An 18733-nucleotide genomic window follows, 5' to 3' on the forward strand; every position below is an offset into this window, starting at 1 on the left:
TCCTCCATGAAAGATTGGGATGATCTCTCCAACTTGGGTTATATGTGTTTGAATACACATCATTCCTTGGCCTTTGATTGTAAGAATTCATGAGGTTCACTTGTTCTTGGACAAATTCGGGGTAGGCTTCTTTAGATGGACATTGATGAGTAAGGTGGTTTGGTATGTTGCAAATGGCACACACCTCATTTGCTTTTGGCACCATGTTGAGCACGGCTTCAAGCTTCTTCTCTAGGTTAGCTACCTGCAAGGAAAGTTCATGATTAGAATTTGTTTCATACACTCCAACTTTCTTACCCCTTAAATCCTTGTGTTGAGCATTAGACCCCAACATCTCATAAATGTTATATGACTCTTGAGCATTCTTTTTCTTCAAAGCTCCACCTGCTGCATTATCAACAGTTGATTGACATGTTTGGGTTAGTCCATCATAGAAAATTTGCATTTGTAAATGAAAAGGTAACCCATGGTGTGGACATTGCAACAAAAGGCCTTTAAAACGCTCCCAACACTCATTGAAAGGTTCTCCATCATCTTGTTTGAAATTGAAGATTTGTCCCCTTAATGTGGCTGTCTTTTGAGTGGAGAAGAACTTCTCCAAGAACTTCTTAGCCACGGCATCCCAAGTGATGAGGGAACCCGGTGCTAGAGTCATCAACCAACTCTTGGCCCTATCTTTCAATGTGTAAGGGAATACTCTCATCCTCAAATTTGCTTCACTTACTCCCTGCAAAGGTAAACCACTCACAACATTATAGAATTCTTTCACATGAGCTAAAGGATCTTCATTAGGTAAGCCATAAAACGAGGGAAGCATATGAAAATGTGAAGATTTAAGATCATAGTTTCTAGCTTCGGTGGGCAGCAAGATGCATGAAGGAGAATTTGGTATGATTGGTTGAGCAAAGTCCTCCAAAGCTCGAAGTTCATCTTGGTTGTCCGCCATTTCTTCTTCTCTTTCCCAATTAATGTGCTTAGATCCTTCACTTGTTGAACTAGGCGAATTCCCTTCCTCTTCTTCACGGAAATTGGGTGAATTTGTTGGCACAAAGTTGTCAAAAGTATTGCTCTTTAACCGTTCAATTCTTTGGCCTAACTCAACAAGTCTATTTGACATAAACTTCCTGAAAACAAAACAAACAAGTTTGAATATAAATTAGCACTCTACTTAAAATAAACATAACAAGGGTTCATAACTAAACAAGCAATTACAAGGGACTGAAATCAGTCCCCGGCAACGGCGCCATTTTTGTTGATGATATGTTTTAAACCTTCCTAATGCTAAAACATATTGAGTATAATAGCATAAGTAAGGGTGTCGAATCCACAGGGACTAATTGGACCTATATAATCACTTGTTTTGCAAGAACCATATTAAATGACTAAACTAGGCAACTTTAGACAGATTTGTTGTTGTAACTTAAAAACTCACAAGAATGATGACAACACAAGTAATGAATCAACAAGTAATAAAATGGAATAAAACCAATGGAGATGGAACTAGGGATTCGGTTTCACCATAGCTAAATTAATCCCATGTTTGTTAAATCAGTTTATGCTCATTCATTCACCTATTTCTTGAGTTTGTTTCACTTAGATATGATCAACCATATGATGTGTGGATTTGATCAAATCATCCTAGTCAAGAACCAAATTGTGATGTGCAACTTTGGTTCTCAACCAAGGATGTTTTATACATATGAAACTTTCACAAAACCAAAGGGGACACACGGCATGATGTTTGCCAAACATCCCCTTCATTCACTCCCAAATCTGCCAAAATTATGCATGATGTGTGCTTCTAATTTTGGCTACACAACCTGTGGTTAATTCAAGTGGTGATCAAGCATTAAAATCAACACACAAAGTCACAATAAAATCAGAGAATGAAACAAGAAATAGAAGGATCAAATGAGCATTATGAGTTAACTACATGGTTTTCTTGCTAGGCTACATCGAATCCCTAAGAGGAGATTAGTTACATTTCATGTTTACAAACGTTTTAACATAGAAATACATAACATGAATGAACATAGAATTGAGAAGAAGGAACCCTTGAAGCAAAACTGATGTTGAAATCCTTTAAGTGTAGCCTTCGGTCTTGATTCTCCAAATGTGATGCAACATGAAAGATGAGCAGCTTGTGGATGGGTGGTTTGTTTTAAATGGGAGAGAGGGTGGTCAGAAATTTGGATGGCTAAGTGAGTGAATGGTGGTGTTGCGGATGGGATAGAGAATGGACACAAAATGGAGTTTCTTGGTGTGTGAATGAGAGTGTGACCGCCAGAGCTTGAAGTGAGATTGCATGGACTTTAAATTGAAGTCCTAATGAGAACATGCAGCTGGAATTAGAGTAATGCATCTGCCAATCTGAAATGATGATGAATTTAAGTGATTTCTGAGGTGGTAAGGCACGGCATGTTAAAACACAAGCATGTGTAGGACTTATTTAATTCAAGAGGCATGTGCAATGGCTGCAATGTGCAGTGGACAACCAGAAATTGTTTTCCACATGCTGGAAAGGGAAAGAAAGGCACGGCATGGCTTGGCTTGGATGTGCAAAGGTGGCTGAATGACTTAGATTAATGAAGACACATGCATTGCTGCAAAAGGGAGTTGGAAAAGGTAAGGCAATGCACAGCAAGGTGTGAACACATGCATGTGATTGCATGTTTTGATGTTTAAAGGAAATGGAAGGCACGGCACAAATTGTGAACATGCATGTGATTGCATGTTTTGGAACCAACTAAGTTAATTCCAATGTTTTTGCCTTGTCTTGTCTCACCCAATATGGCCGAATGCCACCTTACACCTCCAAATGTGATCCTGAAATTCCATGCAGCCAAGTAACTTCTAAAATCCTCATTTGAAACTTCAAATTGACTCCACAAGAACCTTCTCCACGTTTGGGATAATGCTCAGCTACCAAAAAAGGGTGATTTTACTTCATTTGCAATCCAATTGATCCTAAAACACACTTGGCTGCACACTAGCACAAAATAATGTAAAAACACAACTAGTTTGATTCAAAAACATCACAAAAATGCCAATTAAAGATGATATAAATGTACACAAAGTGTGTACATCAGGTATCATCATTGATGACTAAGCTGATTGGCTCTAGTGCAAGTGGGAGATTGTTGGAAATGTGCCCTAAAGCCAATCATATGATGATACTTTACGGACATTTCACATGTTAAACTAATCTAGTTTACATATAAAGGGCATAGATTATTGTTTGAGCCGTCTCATATAAATGTTATATGCTTAAACGATAAAGTCCAAGGAATATGTGATTGGGAGAATGTAATCTAATGAAGTTAGATTCATGAGACCATTCTTTCGTAGACACATCCTGAATGTTCCTGATCATAGGATTGCCAATTGGGCATTGACAGTCTGTCAAGATCGGTATGTGCTATGTCTTCTCTCAGGGAGAGTGACTAGTCTCGAGTCATTGGTGTGTGTGACATCAAGACAAGTATGTAGGTGCTCAGTAGAGAATGAGTTCACTGAACGCGATCAACGAAGAGTTCTCATACTCATGTCACATGAGAACTCATGTTTGGGATAATGCAAATTAGTCCTTTGACCTGAGGCATCACAGTTGTCTTGTGGTTAAGTCCTTGATCTTTGATTATGTCAAAGTCACCCCATCGGGGTGTCCACGGCATCGTTGGGGTTAAGCCACTTAGTCATGGAGCCAAGTGAATGCGCAACAAGGGATCTCTAACCTTCAAACCGTTTGAGGGAGAATACTCTATGATATGATTTAGAATCTCTGGCCAGAGTATGAATGAGATTTAGAAAAGTCGTTCTAAATCACATTCAAGGAAATCATATAAGCACACGAATCACATTGGATAGTAGACATGAATAAATAAACTATCAAACCAAACAATGTGGTCAGGAGTATTAGATTAGAGAAAGACCGTATTGCATTTGTAATCCCAAACTGAATAGGTTTTCTCTACCTCTTCTGATTAGCTTGGGTAACCATAATATGCTGCAAGGTGTCACTCATGGTTTGTGGAAGCCCTAAACGTGTGTAATCGCTAAAGGGAGAATTGAAAGTAAGTTTCAATTCACAGTCGATGTAAAATGGTTTTAATCGCCCACTGCCTCGCTAAAAGGAACCTAATGGATCGCACACCGTGTAAGGAGGAGATTGAAGAAACAATGGAGATGAGTAAGAATGATTAAATGGTTTAATCATTTATTTATGGCAAGGATTAATTAATATGTTAATTAATCAAACGAATAAGTTCGTTAAAGACCTCGGGATAGTTTTGGACCTTAAGGCCCAATGGGCTTCGAACGTCAAGCCCATTAACATAAGTTGTATGACAACTTAATGAATAATGATTCACAAAGGCCCAATTAGTCCAAAATATCCTAATGGCCGGCCATATTGGTTAGGGTAGTGAACTTGGACTTATTTACAAGTTTGCCACTCAAATGAATAAAGGTATAAATATGACTTTATAGCCAAATTTCATTAAGGGTTTGTTTTGGAGAAAATTGGTGAGAACTTGTCTCTCCATTTCTCTCTAAAGAGGCCGGCCACCTTGGGGGGTGCATCTTGCAATCCCACTACTCCAAGGTCACTCATTTCTTCTCCAATCTCTCCTTGGTGAAGAGACTTAGAGGTTCTAAATTTTGGGAACTTGGAGAAACCTATTCTTCCATCCAAATCCATAGATTTTAGATGCAAGGAATGAAGACCCTCTCTTTGGGTGATTAGCCTTTGCTTATGCAAAGAGGAATCTACAAAGGTACAATTTCAACTCACTTTGTTTTTAGTTGAGTTTTGGTTCACCAATCTACTAGGCTTTGAATTTCATGGTTAATGTTTTGTTTTTAAGTGCATGCAAGCATGATTCCGCCTTTAATTGTTAATTGCATGCTTATAGATGTTGCTTAAATGAACTTGTTTTCGCAAAATATTCCTTCAGGTGGCAGCGATGGAAACACAATAGCAGCCTCTTTCTCTCACATAAATTCTCTTTCTATCTCCACCAGTTATTGATGTTGTGAACGGATCCTAAAGGGCAAAAGAATGAGACGGTTTTTGTCCAAAACCAAAAATGTATCAAGACACATGATAGAAGCATATTTGTGCGGCTTAATTAGCATGTTCTTGTGCATTTATGTTGTTATTTCTTAGTCAATTATGTATTGTTAAGCTATTTTCATGTGTTTGTAGGTCCTAATAACAAACTTGGCAAGAAAGTGCATTTTGGTGCATGTTGGAGCATTTTTAGCCAAGATTGGATAGTGCAAGCATGGAGACATGAGGATGGACGTTTTTGAAGATTAGAAGGCTAAAAATCAGCATGTGTGTGTACAAACTAAATAATATAATTTAATAATGGAAGGGTGTTTGGTTTTGACTAGAAGTAAATTAAACTTAAATAAATTACAGAATTGACAAAAACATGAAATTAAGGTGAAAGGATAAATGACGGACTAGCTAGAGGGTTCTTCTCTACACATGACACATATGCAACCTAAATTGATTTTCAGTTGTTCTTTCAATAAGTTGTGAATCTCAACACTTCAGATTAACCGTGAACAGCACTTTTTTAATCTTCAAGTTTTTCTTAAGTTATTGAATTGGACGGGAAAACGCATACAACAATTCAAAACATTCTTCAAAAGTCCCCTACGTGAAAAGCACAATAGAGATACAATCAAAGATCATTAAACTTTGTGAAAACTATAAGCATTGACGAGGCATTCGTAACTATGAAAAGCATGATACTCTTGCCAAGAATTTACTTAACGTGATTGTGACTAGCAACCTTTACTACTTGTGAAAATAAGTTCATAACGATTAGGTGAAATTCACTTATATTCTAGCATCAAATTCATGCATGTAAATTAAGCGTGCACTCTCAACCAACATACACAAATCAGTTTTTATACGAACGGATAAGTAAATTGAAATCACAACTTATGAAATCACAACCGAAGGTAATCAATTCATATTACAAATATATTCATGGCTTTGAATTAACCTCTAGCCAAAATAAATTTAGCTACACATTATTCTAAAATTAAACAAAAAATTAAACATGAAGTTGAGAAGATAAAACCAAGAAAAATGGAGTGAAACTTTTCTCTGTGTTGCTCCCATTTCTGCTGGTCTCTGCCCTCAGTCCCGTGTCAGTCTCTCCTCCTCTTTCCTGTGCCTACTGTGCACTGGCCTCTTATTTTCTTTCCTTTCTGCGTGCTGACCTCCTGACCTCCTGACCTCTCGCTGCGCCTCACCGTTTCCTGCTTTTCCTTTCCTCTCTCCCCGTACTGTCTTCTTTCCTTCCCGTGCTCCCTTCTTGCGCCCACGTCAGTCTCTTCTCTCCCCCAATTATTTTTCTGTTCCGTTGCGTCTGTCTGCGAGCTGCCCAAAGGCAGCTCCCCCCCCTCTCCTCACCTTATTTCCTTTTTTTTATTCCCTCCCGTTTTTTTTTACGGTCTCTGCCCTCTACTTTCCTTTTTGAAGAAATCACTTGTTCAGCCCCTCCACCTCCAGGAAGAAACAGGTCAAAAGAAGTAATGAATACACCTGCTCTCCTATACCAATCATGACCCCTTCTACGCCAGCAGGTCTTTCCAAACCAACATCATTTTGTCTGACAGGATCCAATGTGGTTGGCGCGGATCTCCCCATTGCAGAAAATCCATACTTAGCAATGTCATTGTACCTTTAGTTAAAATAAAATTGTAGATTTGGATAATCACATAGTAGAAATTAGAAAAAGAAAGGCATCGGGAAGTGGAAATGTAAAGACATACAGATTTTTAAACAAAATACCATATTAAAAACTATAGTCACTCCAATCCTGATAACCACTAAAGGATCATGGTGACCTCCAAAACTTCAAACATTCTGCATTGCAAGATATAGATGTATACCTTACCTGGGCTCAGTTCATACCTATGGTGGTTAAAACAGAATCAAGTAAATAATTTTACTTGTTCTATTTTTATTTTCTTTGCATAACAAATCCTATAAACACAAAAATAACGTAAATAGCTCAAAAATATAAGGAACTAACTAAGAAAAGACGAGTGAATTCGAAGTAAAAATATATATAAATATGATCCGATCAAATACCCCCACACTTAACTTTTGCTAGTCCTCGAGCAAAACAAAGAAAATATGAAAAAGTAATAACATGAAAAACATTAGCTTCCCTCTATGTGACCCTCATAGAATTTCATTCGAGAAAACAAATCATCAAGAACCATAGCTAGCACCAACAAACTAATCCAAGTTCATCTTCCTTATTCAAATATTAGCAGTAATCTTTGAATCATCCTTGAAGTGTAGTGTGTGAGATAGCCATGCTAATGCAATTTCAAGTTTTTATTTTTAAGATCATCATATGCAAACTAGCGACCTTCTCACTGGATATGCACTCAATCACACATGTGTTTAGTTTTAATGTGTTTCGCTCAAAGAATCAAATGTGAAATTTCTACCATAAGCTTGCATAAAGATCACTTCTCCACAGTCATAATTGCAAAACTTAAATCAAGAGGACTTTTATTGGATGTAATGAGGCTTAGGGATAGGGTTATTGAAACGAAAGAATAGGAAAACACAAGTTCCAAGCTACATTGCAAGCAATTCTTTTGTTTAGATTTATAAGAACTCAAGCTCTACAACGATTCTTCTGATACCTCCAATCACACCCTTAAACTGAAACTTTAAAAACTTTTTTTTTCTTTTCTTAGTATACAATCTTTCTTTTTCTTTTTTTCTCTCTTTTTTTTTTTTTTTTTTTTTTTTTTTTTTTTCAATACAAACATGAAATACCCCCACACTTATTCTTTTGCCCAACACCCTCAAAGTACTTCACAAACATTTCTCATAAGATAATCTCACATTGCTCGCTTGGAAAGGGTAAGGAAAAATGTTTCAGGTATAAGGGTAGACATATCTGGTGATAAGAAATAAAAGGCTCAACATACACGGCTCAAATTGGCAATCTAATGATATCATTTTTCTTTGGGAAACATGGTTATTTGGGCCATAGTGGTAAACCTAATGCCTCTATCATTTTCAAATTCATGCAATCAATGACAAACATTTCGAAAGATCGTTACGCAAGTTCTAGAGATGTATATCACATAAGTTCATCACACATAAAAAAATAGGAGTGTATGAAAAATGCACACACTTTCAATCGGCTCAAAAACTCACATAGGATGGTCACTAAATTCACATATGAAGCTTTAAGTTATGCTTTAGTTTCACATCAACAAGGCTATGTGCAATTGGTTTTTCAAAGATGATCAAACATGTACAAAACTAACAAAAGAATTAGGAATTTCACAAAACACATGTTAACTAAGTTCTTGATAATCATGATTCAAATTTGATCTAATTATATCATTGGGTCGGGAAACTAACAAAAAAAAATCTGATTCAGAACAAAAAGGGAAACAAGACAATATTTTTGGATTTTTAAATTTTCCGATTTTTTATTTTATTTTTTATTATTATTATTATTATTATTATTATTTTTTTTTTTTTAAGAAAACAAAAACTAACAACACAGAAACAAATGAAATTCTAGAGATTTCTACCCCCACACTTAAACTTGACATTGTCCCCAATGTCAGAAAACATTATAATGCAAATAAAAAAATAAAATAAAATAAATAAATAATAAGAAACAAAATAACGCAATTGGACTGAAAACTTCCCTAATTTGCAGTAAAATCAAGCGATGACCCCCAAGCTAAAATTCTGCAATCAACTTCAAGGGTGGAAATAACCAAAAGTTCCTGCAAAGAAAAGGAAAAATTCAGTTAAGTACGCAAGAAAATTAATTAAAAAAATTGCAAACGAAAAATTGAAAATTACGATAAAAGATAATGAATAAAACTAATAAGTAATCATTGGTCGTGCTTGTTGACTTTCCACAGCTTTCCTCTTGAACAGGGTGACACTTAGCTTTTCACTTGCAAGTGATAATTTTATGATATTGTACGGCGAAGCTTTGCTCTTTGGTTATGTTGCAGTTCCTTATTTGTTCTCCAAGCAGATGTGGCACCTTCTCTAGTTCCTCAGTTCGGACTCCTTCCGCTGGGATGATTGTGCAAGCTGCATTCTTCTCTGCTTGTTTCTTCTGCACAACGGGCAGGCACGAGGGAAAGGTGTTGGTCCTTATTTCTTTCTTCAATCTTTCCAAGTGCCCACCTCTTGCTTTCTTTCTCCTTGTCCCTAGCTGAATTGTCTCCACATGCTTCGAGGTATCATTTTCACTTCCCTTACTGTCCCCCAGGCAGATGTGGTAGACGAAGAGAAAGCATAAAATGATGAAGATGAGTACTCGAGAGCAAGGCTAGGTAAGCAATCAGGAAGGGGTTCCAGGCAGTTGGCTCCAGATTGGAAGATTGATACCAAATGCTGGCTGATTGCTCTCTTTCTCCTTGTCGGAAAACAAAGACAAGGAGAAGGACATGGAGAAAGCATGATATGAGATACTCTTGCTTTCAACCTTTATGATATGAAATACTTTTGCTTTGAATGGGTTGTTCGCAGGAGTATCCCAAGGAATGAGGAACACAGAGTGACTCGAGAGGATTCTTTGGGAATGCATTTTCGGAGATGAAGAGGTGTTGAGAGGGTGTGCTGAGAGAGTGTGCTTTTGCTGTGGAAGGCGAAGGTAGAAACTTATAGGACTTGTCTTCACAACCGGAACTGTTCTCTCACTTAGTGTCGGCAGCCGGTGGATGGGTGAAGAATACAAATTACGCGCTTTCTGACAAAGCTGCCCGTAATTTCCGCAAAGCTGCCAGTTGCATGTGACAAGTGCTGGCTAGGCTGAGAGAGACAGATGGTTGGAATCGGCACTTCGACAGACTGCCCGTGATTTTCGCAGAGCTGAGTTTGCGTGTGACGGTTGACAACACGTCTGGACGAATTGATCTTGCGAAATCCGGGGTTCGGCTCGTGGTTTCTGAGCAAGCCCAATTTTTAAGAAATGAAACGCCTCTTTTGAGAAAAGAATCCGACTTTTGAGAAAGGAGTCCCTCTTTTGAGAAAAAACTCCGGCTTTTGAGAAAGGAGCCCCGACTCTTCGATTTGCGAGAGGACGCCTCTCTGAGGAGCGCCTCTTTGATTTCTTCTTTTTATAGAGGCGTTAATTTTGTTCCACAACATACTTGAGCTCCCTCCTGTAAACACTCCCTTCTTGCACTTGTTTAATCTTGATCAGTCCTCCTCTCTTCTTTCTTCACCACCTCTGAAAATGTCTGGCCCTTCCGATCGTCGTTTTGACTTGAACATTGGTGAAGAGGCAGCTCCGCCTTCACCAGACAACATATGGCGCCCATCCTTCATATCCCCTACCGGTCCCCTCACCGTTGGGGATTCGGTGATGAAAAATGACATGACCGCTGCGGTTGTGGCCCGGAACCTTGTCACCCCCAGAGATAACAGACTGCTCGCAAGGCGGTCTGATGAATTGGCGGTCAAGGAGTCTCTGGCTCTCAGTGTGCAGTGTGCGGGTTCCGTATCCAACATGGCCCAACGCCTATATGCCCGAACCCGTCACGTTGAATCCTTGGTGGCTGAAATACAGAGTCTCAAGCAAGAGATTAAAGGGCTCAAGCATGAGAATAAGGAATTGCACAAGCTCGCACACAGCTATGCCACCAGCATGAAGAGGAAGATTGACCAGATGCAGGACACCGATGGTCAAATTTTACTTGATCATCGGAGGTTTGTGGGTTTGTTCCAACAACATCTGCCTTCGTCTTCTGGAGCGGCACCGCGTAGTGAAGCTCCAACTGATCAACCTCTGCCGCCTCCTCCTTCTGTGGCCCCGCCGACTGCTGAAGCCCCGCCTACTACTGAAGCACCACCCGACCAATGAATACTATTAGTTTACATCATTGTAAAATATTTGTACTTTTTTTTTTTTTTTTTTTTTTATGTAAATTTTTTTTTTTTTTTATCATTAATTTTAAATTTTATCTTTTTTTTTTTTTTTTTTTAAATTTTTTTTATGTAAATTAATGTAAAGAGACTTTGGTTAACCTTCCCCCACACTTAAACTAAATAATACAAACTCACAGAAATCAACCAAATAACACAACTAACTAAACAAAACAAAATGAAAGCAGTAAAGATAAGGGTGTAAAAATGCAAATCTGATTGGGTTAGCGATTCCAAAGTCTCCCTTCGTTGAATGCTTGGGTTGCCTCCCAAGAAGCGCTTGATTTAACGTCTTTAGCCGGACGCATCTTTCCTTTAAATTTCCCTCAGCTCCATTTGTACCTAAAATCAAAGAAAGAAAAATAAATCAAATATCAAAAGTAAAATACACAAACACCAATATAAACATAACAAAAACAAAAATAAAAGGATTAGCAAAGTTACTAATCCCCGGCAACGGCGCCAAAATTTGGTGTGAGAATTTCTTGACACACAAATTAAACCCTCTTTTTGACAATTGTAGTATGGATGTAAGTAGGGTATCGTTCTAGGCCGGGGATTAGGAGGGATTGCTAATCTATTCTAAATTAATTTAAAAATATTAAATAAGACTCAAGGACACAAAACTAGGCTAAAAACTCTAATAACTCGAAACACACTTAGGATAACTCAAAATAATGAAAACAATCAAATTAGACACTAGGAACTGAAATGGACGGAAATTGAATTAAAAGACTAACAACAATGAAAACTAACTAAATAATATAATTTAATAATGGAAAGGTGTTTGGTTTTGACTAGAAGTAAATTAAACTTAAATAAATTACAGAATTGACAAAAACATGAAATTAAGGTGAAAGGATAAATGACGGACTAGCTAGAGGGTTCTTCTCTACACATGACACATATGCAACCTAAATTGATTTTCAGTTGTTCTTTCAATAAGTTGTGAATCTCAACACTTCAGATTAACCGTGAACAGCACTTTTTTAATCTTCAAGTTTTTCTTAAGTTATTGAATTGGACGGGAAAACGCATACAACAATTCAAAACATTCTTCAAAAGTCCCCTACGTGAAAAGCACAATAGAGATACAATCAAAGATCATTAAACTTTGTGAAAACTATAAGCATTGACGAGGCATTCGTAACTATGAAAAGCATGATACTCTTGCCAAGAATTTACTTAACGTGATTGTGACTAGCAACCTTTACTACTTGTGAAAATAAGTTCATAACGATTAGGTGAAATTCACTTATATTCTAGCATCAAATTCATGCATGTAAATTAAGCGTGCACTCTCAACCAACATACACAAATCAGTTTTTATACGAACGGATAAGTAAATTGAAATCACAACTTATGAAATCACAACCGAAGGTAATCAATTCATATTACAAATATATTCATGGCTTTGAATTAACCTCTAGCCAAAATAAATTTAGGTACACATTATTCTAAAATTAAACAAAAAATTAAACATGAAGTTGAGAAGATAAAACCAAGAAAAATGGAGTGAAACTTTTCTCTGTGTTGCTCCCATTTCTGCTGGTCTCTGCCCTCAGTCCCGTGTCAGTCTCTCCTCCTCTTTCCTGTGCCTACTGTGCACTGGCCTCTTATTTTCTTTCCTTTCTGCGTGCTGACCTCCTGACCTCCTGACCTCTCGCTGCGCCTCACCGTTTCCTGCTTTTCCTTTCCTCTCTCCCCGTACTGTCTTCTTTCCTTCCCGTGCTCCCTTCTTGCGCCCACGTCAGTCTCTTCTCTCCCCCAATTATTTTTCTGTTCCGCTGCGTCTGTCTGCGAGCTGCCCAAAGGCAGCTCCCCCCCCTCTCCTCACCTTATTTCCTTTTTTTTATTCCCTCCCGTTTTTTTTTTACGGTATCTGCCCTCTACTTTCCTTTTTGAAGAAATCACTTGTTCAGCCCCTCCACCTCCAGGAAGAAACAGGTCAAAAGAAGTAATGAATACACCTGCTCTCCTATACCAATCATGACCCCTTCTACGCCAGCAGGTCTTTCCAAACCAACATCATTTTGTCTGACAGGATCAAATGTGGTTGGCGCGGATCTCCCCATTGCAGAAAATCCATACTTAGCAATGTCATTGTACCTTTAGTTAAAATAAAATTGTAGATTTGGATAATCACATAGTAGAAATTAGAAAAAGAAAGGCATCGGGAAGTGGAAATGTAAAGACATACAGATTTTTAAACAAAATACCATATTAAAAACTATAGTCACTCCAATCCTGATAACCACTAAAGGATCATGGTGACCTCCAAAACTTCAAACATTCTGCATTGCAAGATATAGATGTATACCTTACCTGGGCTCAGTTCATACCTATGGTGGTTAAAACAGAATCAAGTAAATAATTTTACTTGTTCTATTTTTATTTTCTTTGCATAACAAATCCTATAAACACAAAAATAACGTAAATAGCTCAAAAATATAAGGAACTAACTAAGAAAAGACGAGTGAATTCGAAGTAAAAATATATATAAATATGATCCGATCAGTGGATTAGTGGCTGAAATGATGAAGAACATGGGTGTGCAAAAGTAAAAGGAAACACACACACATGGGCAAAGAGAAAGACACACCATGTACAGCTTGGCATGGGCAGAAAATGGGTGGATTAGAGTTTAAAATGATGAAGAACATGGGTGTGCAAAAGTAAAAGGAAACACACACACATGGGCAAAGAGAAAGGCACACCATGGACAGCTTGGCATGGGCAGAAAATGTGTTTGTTTTGTGGTTGAAATGATGAAGAATATGTGTGTGCAAGTGTCACAACTAGTACAATGTGGAAATGATGATTACATGGCAACACACACATGGGAACGCAAAGAATACACGTCACATGACAGCACGGCACATGGGCAGAAAAGAGGTGGTTTTGTGGCTGAAATGATGGAGGTCATGTGTGTGAAATATAAAGGGAAACATGGACAACACACACCCATACAAACTGCACATGCAAGGAATTGAAGTGGTCCTCTCCTTAGCCCATAAATACAACCATCATTCCCCTTCCTAAAAAAAATCTTAATCCATAAAAAAAAAAGGGCTTCATTCACAAACACAAGTCCTTTGCCATGAACTCCATTCCATTTCATCCATACATTCAAACACATCTCCATACACTTCCATTTTCCATGCCATGAGATCCATTCCATCCATACATCCATAAATCCCACATTTCACAAACACAAATATATTTTCCTTCCCTTGGCCGAGACATTCACCAATCCTAACTACATTCCTAACTTTTCCATATATCCATACACATCCTAGACACTTATGCCGCAACAAAGAGAAGAAATAGGAGCCTTGGACGTGCTTGCCATTCAAGTTGGATTGTTGGAGCATTTTTAGGTGTTTTCATTCTTTTATTTTCAATGTCTAAATTTGTTTATCTTTGCTTTGTGAGTATGTGATGTGTAAAATAACTAAACACACAAATTAACCCTCTTGTTGACAATTGTAGTATGGATAAATAGGGATCGTTCTTAAATCGGGGATTAGGAAGGATTGCTAAACACTCTAAACTGACTTAAATATGTAAAACAAAGTTTGAAACACTAAACTAGACTCAAAGAATGCAAATCTAAACTCTAAAACACTAAAACAAAACAAAAGACTCAAAACAGCACAAAGACACTCAAAACTGCCTTAAAAACACTTTCTGGGCAGTTTTGAACTCTAACACAAACTTGGACGAAATTGGGTTATAACTTGAATCAAAACACTTAAAAACACAAACTAAATTGATTTCTAACTAATCTAACACTTTAAAATAATGGGGGATTTGGTTTTGACGAATTTGAAAACAAAGAAAACATATTGTAACTAAAACAGAGTTTTAAAACGAATTTGGATGAAACTATGGATAAAAGGATAGTTAGGAGGTTCTTCTCCACACATGACACACTTGCATACAAAACGATTTCCAGTTGCTTTTCAATAAGCTATGAATTCTCAACGCCCCAGATTAATCGTGAATTGCACTAATTAACCCTCAGATTTTCCAAAAGTTATTGAATTGGATGATTGCATACGACAACCCAAAGCATTCCCCACAAGTTCCCTACATGAATTGCATAATAGAGATACAAGTAAGAATCATTAAGTTCTATGAAAATCATAAGCATTGACGAGGCACTCGTTACTATGAATTGCATGAAACTTATGCCAAGAATTTACTTAAAGCGATTGTGACTAGCAACCTTCACTACTTGTGAATATAAGTTCATAACGATTAGGTGAAACTCCCTTATATTCTAGCGTCAAATTCATGCATGAAAATTAAGCGTGCACTCTCAACCTACATACACAAATCAGTTTTTATACGAACGGATAAGTAAATTGAATTCACAACTTACAAAACACAACTAAATGTAATCAAATCATATTGCAAGCATGAACATGGTTTCGAATCACCCCCTAACTAAGAGGGGTTTAGTTCCTCATACTCACAAAACAAAGATTATTGAATTGAAACATTGAAAACAAAAGAAAGATTACACCTAAAATGTTCCAGCAATCCTCAATCGGATGACAAGCACGTCCAAGGGCTGTCCTCCTTCCTCTTTGCTGCTGCATAATGGTTGCTGGTGAGTTTTGGGGGTTATGGATGGTGTATGGATGTAGGTAGGTTATGGTGAAGGATGGAATGCTTAGAATGGTCAGAAAGGAGTTTTATTTATAGGGGAAGGAAGGGCTATGAATTTATTAGATTTGGAATCAGAAATCAATGGAAAATAGGCAAGTAAGGTGTAGGAATTAAAGAGAATAGGAAAGGGAAATTCGGCAGAAATTGTAGGACAGATTTAGGAATGTGTTTTGAGGCACAAAATAGGTAAGAATCCTCTCCCCTTGTGCAGCAAGAATTGAAACAAAAGGGAATGTAATTTTGGGTCAGAAATAGGTAAGAAAGAATCAGAAATTAAAGAGAAATAGGTAACAAAGATGTGGCACAATATAGGAAAGGTACTTAAGGTCAGAAATTAAAAGGGAAAGAGGATGTATGGTGCCGCAAGGGACAAGGGAGAAAGGGAAAGGTGTTTTTGGTTCAGAAATTAGGGAAACATGGCAAGGAAAATTGTTGCACAAGAGGAGACAAGGAGGAAAAACAAAGGGGACAAGGCGCCACCTTTGTAGGAGGTGCTGAAATTATGTCTTCTAAGCTTCCAAACTGACTTCTAACATCCTTTAGGCCTTCAATTTCGTCAATCAATATTACTCCAAGCATAAGATATTCAATTCATGCCCAAAACTGCTCCAAAAGGCTCCAAAATGCATTTTTTTGCATACTTTGTCCTTAGAACCTAAAATTGCACGAAAATGACTTTAAACACTAAAATAACTAAGGAAAACAACATAAATGCACAAGAACAAGCTAACTAAGTTGCATAAATATGCTCCTATCAGTATGAGGAACTAAACCCCCTTAGCTAGGGGGGAATTCGAAACCATGTTCATGCTTGCAATATGATTTGATTACTTTAAGTTGTGATTCATAAGTTGTGACTTCAATTTACTTATCCATTTGAATTAAAATTGATTTGTGTATGTTGGTTGAGAGTGCACGCTTAATTTTCATGCATAAATCTGATGTTAGGATATAAGGGAGTTTCACCTAATCGTTATGAACTTATATTCACAAGTAGTAAAGGTTGCTCGTCACAACCGTGTTAAGTAAATTCTTGGTATAAGTTTCATGCAATTCATAGTTACAAGTGTTTCGTCAATGCTTATGATTTTCATAGAACTTAATGATTCTTGCTTGTATCTCTATTATGCAATTCATGTAGGGAACTTGTGGTGAATGCTTTGGGTTGTTGTATGCAATCATCCAATTCAATGAACTTAGGAAAATCTGAGGGTTAATTAGTGCAATTCACAGTTAATCTGGGGCGTTGAGAATTCGTAGTTTATTGAAAAGCAACTGGAAATCGTTTTGTTTGCAAGTATGTCATGTGTGGAGAAGAACCTCCTAGCTAGCCTTCCATCCATTCAATTTACTCAAATTCGTGCAGATTTCATTAGTTCTTTAATTTACTTATTTTGTTTTCAAATTCATCAAAACCAAAACCCCATTTACCTTGTTGAGTCATATTAGTTAGAAACTGATTTAGTTTGTGCTTTTAAGTATTTCAAACCAAGTTGAAATCAAAATTCGTCCAAAAGTGTGTTTAGAGTCTAAATCTGCCCAGTTTGTGTTTTTAGGCAGATTTGAGTGTTTTTAGCTTGTTTTGGGTTCTTTGAGTTTGTTTTGAATTCTTTGAGTCTAGTTTAGTGTTTTTAACTTTGTTTATATGTTTTTAAGTCAGTTTAGAGATTATTAGCAAGCCCTCCTAATCGTCGGTCCAGAACGATCCCTACTTATACTTATACTACAATTGTCAAAAGAGGGTTTAATTTGTGTGTTAAGTTAATTTTCGCATCAAATTTTTGGCGGCGTTGCCGGGGATTAGCAACATTGCTAATCCCTTGTTATTTCTTTTTTTGTTATTTTCGTGTGTTTTTATGTTAGTTACTGACCTCGTTTGTTTTCTTGTTTTAGGTACTAGTTTATCACTCGGAGTTCTCATCCAATTCGTGAGCATATCTTGGACTTTGACGACGATTTTGAGAGGACTTTGAGAAGGAATAGGAATCAGCAAAATCGTAACCCACCTATTCCTGAACCTGAGTTTGAAGAACATCCACTTGAAGAAGAGGAGGAAGATCCCAACATGGTAGCAGACAATCGAAAAATCAAGGAGCTTTCCGCTTCGGGATTGGACAATGCCGCTCCCCTATGCATCCAATACCCCCTGGCCGCCCTTGGGAAGACGGACGAGTTCGAATTGAAATCAAGTTTGTTACATCACATTCCTAAGTTCCACAGGATGTCTTTGGAAAATCCTAATAAACACTTGAAGGAGTTCAAGGTTGTTTGTTCGAGCATGACCCCTGTGAATGTTGATGGGAGCATTCTGAAAATGAAGGCTTTTCCCTTTTCTCTCTTAGAAAAGGCAAAAGATTGGTTGTATGAGCTAGCCCCCGGAACTGTCACATCATGGGAGAGTATGAAACGGGCATTTTTGGAGAAGTTTTTCCCAACTTCTTGAGTCATTCTACTACGCAAAAGGATTAGTGGCATTCAGCAAAACCAAGGTGAATCCTTTCCCACTTACTATGAGCGTTTTAAAACCCTTGTTGCTTCATGTCCACAGCACCAGATGAAGGAGGAGCTTCTTCTTCAATATTTCTACGAAGGGCTTCTACCAATTGAATGCCAAATGCTAGACGCCTCAGCGGGAGGAGCTTTGGTGGACAAAACACCCATGGCTGCAAAGACTTTAATTGCTAACCGAGCATTGAATGCTCAACAATATGAAGGCGTTGGTCAAAGGGACACCCCACGACAGCAAGTGAACGAGGTAAGTTCCATATCCGACATTCAATCATAATTAGCTAATCTTACTTCCATTGTGTCTCAGATGGCCGAAGGAATGAGGATGAAAGAACCAAGTGTATGTGATGTGTGTTCTATTCAAGAACATGCCTCTGAAAAGTGCCCTCAATTGATTGAAAATGGTGGATGGGAAAGCGCCAATGCAATTGGATTTCAAGGCCAAAACCAGCCAAGGAACGATCCATATTCTAATATGTACAATCCAGGTTGGAGAGACCATCCAAATTTCAGGTGGAGGGAGCCCTAACAACCCCAACAACAAGGAGGCTTTAGGCAGCAACCTCCGGGCTTCTATACCAAGCAATACGCACC

The 18733-nt window shown here is 37.7% G+C and overlaps 1 non-coding gene across 1 annotated transcript; it reads left to right on the top strand.

Annotated features, from left to right (window-relative positions):
• The first annotated feature begins 461 nt into the window (after positions 1 to 461).
• LOC139195694 (small nucleolar RNA R71) lies at positions 462 to 572 on the top strand. Its single transcript, XR_011580515.1, has one exon. It is a non-coding gene; the product is annotated as a small nucleolar RNA R71 (small nucleolar RNA).
• The last annotated feature ends 18161 nt before the right edge of the window (positions 573 to 18733 follow it).

Source organism: Malus domestica, chromosome 04 (assembly GCF_042453785.1).
Source record: "Malus domestica chromosome 04, GDT2T_hap1".
Lineage (NCBI taxonomy): Eukaryota > Viridiplantae > Streptophyta > Magnoliopsida > Rosales > Rosaceae > Malus > Malus domestica.